This window comes from Plodia interpunctella, chromosome 4, assembly GCF_027563975.2.
Source record: "Plodia interpunctella isolate USDA-ARS_2022_Savannah chromosome 4, ilPloInte3.2, whole genome shotgun sequence".
Classification (NCBI taxonomy): domain Eukaryota; kingdom Metazoa; phylum Arthropoda; class Insecta; order Lepidoptera; family Pyralidae; genus Plodia; species Plodia interpunctella.
This window is the reverse complement of record NC_071297.1, coordinates 1,734,223-1,742,100: the sequence shown is the minus strand read 5'-3', so window position 1 is coordinate 1,742,100 and position 7,878 is coordinate 1,734,223.

Below are 7,878 nucleotides of genomic sequence, written 5' to 3'. Positions count from 1 at the left end.
TATGGGTGTAATGTGTAATAAACTATTTAAGGTAGGTGCACTCTTTTCCAGATTAGGTGAGTACATTTTTTTCATTAAAAACAAATGTAATGCTTGAGACAAAACGGTCTCCGCTCAGCATTCCAATGTATTATACCTATTATGTAACCTGTGTTCACGAAATAAACGAATTGAATTGAATTGAATTATTGAATTGAGCGTGGTGTGTGCCACGGCGCTGGTCTTCCGCGGATGCCATATGGATGGTAAATAAAACAAACAAAAAAAATAATAAAGTTTAAAATAAAATAGAAATAAAGTAAAACTTAATATTAATACTACAGGAAACTTACGAATATTGGTGTATATTGAATTATGTTGCAATAGAGATATTGCAATAAGTATGTATGCAGTTATAAATGTATATAATGTATGTATCAGTGTAGTTATATAATATATATTTATGTACTACTTTATCAGTGTTAAGGCTGCGTTATTAAGACTTTTGGATATGCAATATAATTATGCTCTTTAATTTTGTTTTTGAAGGTTTTAATAAAGCCACAGATAAGAATAAGCTTTTTTCCCGTTTATGAAATTATCTTGATTGTAAAATAGCTATTGCTATAGTAACAGTAGACATGTAATAGAAGCAAGTGTAGGTAACTAGTGATCGTTAGAAATATAGTACCTACCTAAAGTTACTTTATGGCGGGTAGAAAAATAAGTTTGTAATGTTGTATTTTTTTAAATATTGCGGCTTGTACTTTTTATTTTATAACTAAGTACTACGTAAAATTTATTTTAAATAAATAATGTACCTATAATGCGTTTCTTTCATGAATAGCCTATAAGTGTTAGTAATACAAAACTTAAAATCTATGTTAATAACAAACGCGATAAAAATAATATTAATATCTTTTTAGATTTAAAATTTCTTTTTATTTTTGTTGACTATTAACTTTTTTTTTTATAAGTTTTTATTTATTTTAGTTTTAAAATGTAAAAAATATTATATAAATAGCTAGATTGTTCAATTAAAATAGGTATAACACGATAATTAGTATTAATACCTTAGTCGATATAAAGCTTCTTTTTATTTTTGTTGGCCATTAACTCTGTTCAACTTTACCTTACTAAAATAAGTTAGAAAACCAATTCAGGAACTTTCCTTGATTACAACCTCTAGTTACTAAACCCATATCTAATTCAGCGGCTGGACTGTATGTTTGTGTTTGCCAAGAGCTGTTGAGCTCGGAAACTTTTCTCATAATACACCCCGTCATTACGAGATGTAATGAAATAAAATTATTATGATAGTATTTAAATAAAATTTATAATTATAAATAGTATTTAAATAAAATTTATAATTATAAATAGTATTTAAATAAAATTTATAATTATAAATAGTATTTAAATAAAATTTTGATTGCAAGAAAGCGATTATAAATAGGGCTTTTATAATAATAACGACGTCATTAGTGCATGTAACACAGACGCATGGCGCATACCAAATGGAGTGAGAATAATTGTGGAAGCAATTATACTGAGTGGCCTTGCAATTAGCTGATCTGCGGGTCTGATAGCTTTCGGAGACAGCTGGCTCGATTTAGATAGGATTTTGCTAGATTTTCGTAAGCCTCATTAGTTATTTATCGATATCTGTTATAGGATTTCTTTCGATCTTATGTATTTTATGCTATCGAGTGTGTTATTGCTAACACTGACGTCAGAATTTATTTAAGACATCTAAAAGCATTTTAATAACTTTAAATACAGCCATCTGGTGAACTAACCCTGTTATTCACGAAAAAGACAAAGTATACATTAAGCTAAAGTATGTTTCGTCACTATCACACTTTATAATATTTCACTTTGACAGAAAGAGACAAAACATACTATAGCTTAAAGTGTTCTCTAATTTTTCATGAAGAATATGATTAGAATTTTACAAAATATTTTGTAATTTTATAACAACTCAAAAAATTAAAAATCTTTATTTAACATACGATAAATATGGATTATTATCGACGTCAAAATTGTACTTAAAACTAAAGTTTCCAATTGAAAGGGAGATATTTGATTCCAGAAATTGTTGATGGATATCTCTATGAATAAGATTCAGCTTCAGACCAAAATGATATTGGATTTCTGCAGCATATTGCAGATTGGATCTTCCATTTCGTAATCTTGGATTACAGTTCCTTGCTGCATTCACCACACGCGTTCGATTGAAAGTAGGTAAGTACTTAAGAGTTTTATACCTATTACAAATTGATAGGTAGGTACTTATATAGATTCCATATAATTATCTTATTGAATACTTAGTACCTACCTACATTTGAAATGAGGATTCTTTTTCATTTATATTATATATTACATTAGCAGTCCGTCCCGGCTTCGATCGTGTAATAAACTGATTGAACGTGATTTTAACCTACTTCGTACTACTAATTGCGAAAGTTCATGAGGATATTGTATGTGTGCACGTATGTTTGTTACTCTTTCTACTGGACGGATTGTTATGAAATTTGGTACACGGGTAGAATATAACCTGGAGTAAGACAGTAGAGGGTATATTTTATCCTGAAATTCCCACGGAAGCTAAGCCCCGGGGCGTAGCTAGTATTTTATATTTATCTAATTGCGGTTGCCCGTGTCGCATTTGCCGCAAAAAGTAACTGTTTTAATTATTGAAATCTGTCACTAAAGCTATGTATTAATTGCTCCAATTTGACATGAACGAAGGACAAACAAACACACTAAGTATGTATATGGAATTTAACATTTGTAAAATTAGAATGGATATTTTATACTTAATATTATTCTTTGCCTTCCTTAACCATGCTGGTAGTTTAATACCTTCATTTTCTAGTCTTTCTAGCTGACTTCGAGACAATTACATCCCGTAATGACGGGGTGTATTATGAGAAAAGTTTCCGAGCTCAACAGCACTTGGCAAATACAAACATACAGTCCAGCCGCTGAATTAGATATGGGTTCAGTAACTAGTGGTTGTAATCAAGGGAAGTTCCTGAATTGGTTTTCTAACTTATTTTAGTAAGGTGAAGTTGAACAGAGTTAATGGCCAACAAAAATAAAAAGAAGCTCTATATCGACTAAGATATTAATACTAATTATCGTGTTATACCTATTTTAATTGAATAATCTAGCTACTTATAATATTTTTTTTACATTTTACAACTAAAATAAATAAAAAAATATGTATAAAAAAAGAATTATTTATATATATTTACAAAAATGACAGTCCCTGCAATTCGTTACCTCAAGGTAGCGTGCCCAGAAGGCTGACAGCAATGCCACGTTGAATGGAAAATATAAACTCAAAAACTGCTGCAAGGACTTTCATTCGGTTTTAACTAATAGATAGTGTGTTGTGGTTTACCTACGTTTTTTAAGGTTTTTGGTTTTTAAGGGTTTTTAAGGTTTACGTGTATAATTTATAATGTTTTTTACGAGCGAAGTCGCGACCCGCGGCTATAGTTAAGTGTAGAAACATCAGTGAAAGTTCACATCAATAACCAAATTAAGTCTCGTTTTTTCCATCAACAAAAGTGGCTTATATGGCTTTAAATATTCCATTATTACATTGACAATTACCAACCTCTTCTTCATCATAAAACATTGTTCAAGAATTAATTTTTTGAGCCAATGCCAGAGTGTAAGGAAACAGAGCGGATAATTATCCGAAGCCGAACTTCTTTTGATAAACTCAACTGGCCACTGCACTATACTTACTCTGTGCCACGGGACTGCATAGCTTTTAATTGCTAGACTTTTTTCCCTTGATCTAGTTTTCAGGGCTATGAAATACGGCGAGGGGGGGTTCTTTATCATTAATATTTAAGTGTTTTGGATAGCTTTATCAAAATAATTTTTCGAATTGGGTCTGTAATTCCAGAGATTAGCATGTCCAAATGTACTATTTTATAGCGCTTTGCAGATATTATACGTTGCCATAGCTAACGCATACTTTCTCATCCTCACATGTTTCCGGGACTACTTTCGGGGATGTGATGCCAGGAAACCTGAGGTCAGTGTAAAAATAAATCCAACTAATTCTTACAATTGTCAAGGTTTGTCTAATGGTAATAATTAGAAAACATTGTGAGGAAACCTGCGCTCTATAATTGACGATTTATTGACAAAAGTGTGAAATAGAGAAGGAAACGGTAAACCAGTAAGTCAATATGTATGTGTTACATTCCATAAGCTAGGTAAGGATATTATAATTTATCGCTCACTAAATAGAGCACAGTTGCAGTTTCTTCCTTAGCTGTTAAGGCGCTATGTAATAATTATGCTAATTTTTATTCGGTGGCTCTTAGATATGTTTGATCAAAATCGGGTATGCCGTTCAGAAGGTTGTAGCGAAATGTATATTGAAAGTCGGTGGTTTTTTATTTGTCTAACTAATAAACTTGTTTGTTAAGAAATAAAATATATTCATAAAAATGTGATGGTGGCGCTAGTATGCGGGAACAAAACGCCTCAAGCGCCTCTATTTCCTACATTATCTATCTTCACTTCACACTACAGATGGTAACCTAAAAACTAACAACGATTAACTAATTTGATCCCAATGGACTTCAGGAACTAAAGTAGCGTATTTTGTAGCTTGTTTCAATTGGGCTGCATCAGTTAATCGATACTAATCCTCGATGGCGCCGAGCCAAGTCTATGGGCCTCGGTCCCCGGCAAAAACAGCTTGGTCTTCTTAAGTTGGTTGTACATTTGTGCAAGGATTATTAAGTCGTTTGGTTTGGTCACAGTTAATGTACTGTTTTATGTTTTTTTTATTTACTTTTTAAACATTCCTCGTGGCATATTTAGTAAGGCTTCAATGTTCTGCAACGAATAACATGAGTGTGATCGATCTTCAGTTTTTGGTTAATATGGTATTATTTTTGACTCCGGGTATTTAATTTCGGGGTAAAAGGTATGCAATTTATAAATTATAATAGAATATAACTTAAACACTGTGAGAGGGCGAGAGCACTATTTTCTTATTGTATTGACAGAGAAAACATATATGACAGCTTATATAATTTAAATAGGTATTAAAAACAAACGTATATAAAAAACCAACCAGATTGTAAAAGGTCGAATAAAAGTTCTATAGTATTATTTCACACACCATTATAGGTATTTTATATAGCAGATAGAGTAATTATTCCAACCGTGTTAAACATTTTTATAACATGTTTGCGTGACAATTCCAATGATTGAGTAACAAATCCAAATAGATAAGTAAGTAGTACGGGTCATAATACTTCTTCTTCTTCGTAGTCGTATTCCTCATGGCTGAGGGTCGTGGTCATTACGTGGAATGAAACACACACAACAACTCTCTTGGCATTATTAATGGAGTGGTTTGCCATTGCCTTTTCCATTTCACACACAAGTTAATAATAATCAACCAGTGTGCAGGTTTCCTCACGATGTTTTTCTTCACCGGAAGCCAGTGGTGGTATATGAAAACTACTATACATGAGTCAGATTGGTATACAAACTCTTGTGACACGAGTAGGATTCGAACCTACTCGTACATGGGACCTTTCGATCCACATTCACGTCTTAACCATTACACCATCACCGCTAAATACTGGTTAGTAATACTTTATAGCAGTAGCATGAAATATCCAAGATTTTTAAGAATTCACGAGTGTTGTACGATATACACGCTTCTTTATTTCGCTTCGCAACGATTCATTAGAGTTGAACCAACAGAATTACAATTGGTTTCGATAAAACTACAGATTTTAGAAAACCTTCCTGAATCTTAATTTTATTCCCTTTGTTATCTTCCCTTCTTAGCTGTATTTCTCATAGCTGAGGGTCGTAATCGTTACGTGGAATGAAACATACACAACGAGGTTCTTGGCACTATTAAATGGATGAATTTCATGTAGGTACTTTATTGTTTCGAATAAGTATTTTTTGTGGTTTCAAAGATGTTTTTTTTTAATTCAAGGAGTTATAATTAAAAAATAAAATGGAATAAGTTTTTTCAGGTTACAGGACCTACAGATTACAGGATATAAACGTACCTACTACTATGTTGTTTCTGAACAAATTTATCAATATTTATAACTTAATTGGTTAAAAATTTGTTATTTTCTAGAGTAAGTAGGTACCTAAGTAAATAAAACGCATTAGGTTGTGAAGCTTATAAATAAGTCAGTACTTATAATAGCATAATCAAATAGTATTTTTTTCCCTGTTATAATTATACAATACTCGATACAAATATAATTATTGTGAGGATAAACAATGTCAAGGACCAAGTATTTTATACTTAAGTGGATACAGCAATTGAAAGACATTGAATAAAAAAAAAAACAAATCACCAACAATCATCAGTTGGAACAATTATACCATACAAAATTATGTATGACTAGATGTTGCCCGGGGCTTCGCTCCCGTGGGAATTTTGAGATAAAGTATAGCCTACTTATAACAATCTTGGATAATGTACCTACCTTTCTAACGGTGAAAGAATTTTCGAAATCGGTTCGGTAGTTTCGAAGATTACCCTTGCCTCAAACATACAAACTCACAAACGCTTACCTCTTTATAATTATAGTATAGGTATAGACTAGGGAACATGTCTCTTTTTTTCACGTCGCTCAAGGAGTATAGAGCCGTGTCGCGGCAAGCGCCAAGTCCTGTCTGTGTCAACAAGCTCGTAATCTACTCTATTCTAAATCACACCGATTGAGAGGCTGCCAACGGCTGATCCGATTTGAGTCTTTGAACGGTCGAATTTTAAATAAAGCTGTCTGATTGGGTGGGGCAGCGGCTCTCAAAGTAACAGCGGTCCTAAGGTTCCGTAAGTTAAGCATAAAAAATTTGATTTGTGAAACATGAGTATGTATTGTGGGCCATTGACACGAATGAGATTCTTGATAAACGGCTTTAATATAGCACTTTTATGGTTTGCCCTATGTAATTTGTCGCGAATGCAAGACGTGGCCGTACCGTCGTAGCTGGCGGCACTTTGTCGGTTTCGACAGAGTTGTAAAGTTAATCCCGCACTTATAAGTGCTGGTTTGACAAAAACAAAATTAGGTAGTTGTTTATATGTGAAAGACATATTTCTTTCTACCTATCATAAGATACAATTTTATTAACTTAGTTTGTCGGGTCTTGAACAAAACAAAATATTGAATTCCTTTGATAAAAGTAAAGGATCCGAAAGAAATTGAATATAACATAAAGCGAATAAATATCAGACGACGAAACAACTCGCAGGACAATATCGCCGGAATAAGGTAGCTTCGTACAGAGTAGCTATTTCATCTGTGGTAGAGCGGGTGTTGATAGTGTTAACACGTTGACAGCTAACAATATTATGAGCTAAGCCCCTGTGACGCATTTCGTAGCGACAAATAGAGTTTCCCATCAGCTTGTGCGGCCAAACACGCTAGCGGTGTTGAATTTTTCGCAACGACAGTGCGCCAACCCACGCCAGCGGTGTTGACGATGTTCCGTAACGGCAGTGCGCTTCGCTCACGCCAGCGGTGTTCCCGATATTCCGTATCGGCAGTGCGCTCAACACACGACGAGCGTAATTTTAACTGTCACGGACATTCAACGTAGCTCAACCTAAAGGCAGTGATCCAGTCGAGCGCCCTAGGTACCAATGCAAAGATGAGGTTCAAGGATCTACATTGCTTTAAAGTTGTCAGCTGGCCATAATTGGAACAACACCACAAAAAATGGCGTTATCTGGTGTCGCTGTAGTAATTAAGAAAGAAGAGAGAAGAGTATTAAACGTCAAAGTGTAGCCAAACACAAAATCGATAATTATGCTGATGTAAGTTTGTGTTGAATAGGTAAGTGACTTAAAAACTATGATTTAAATTGAGATTGTTT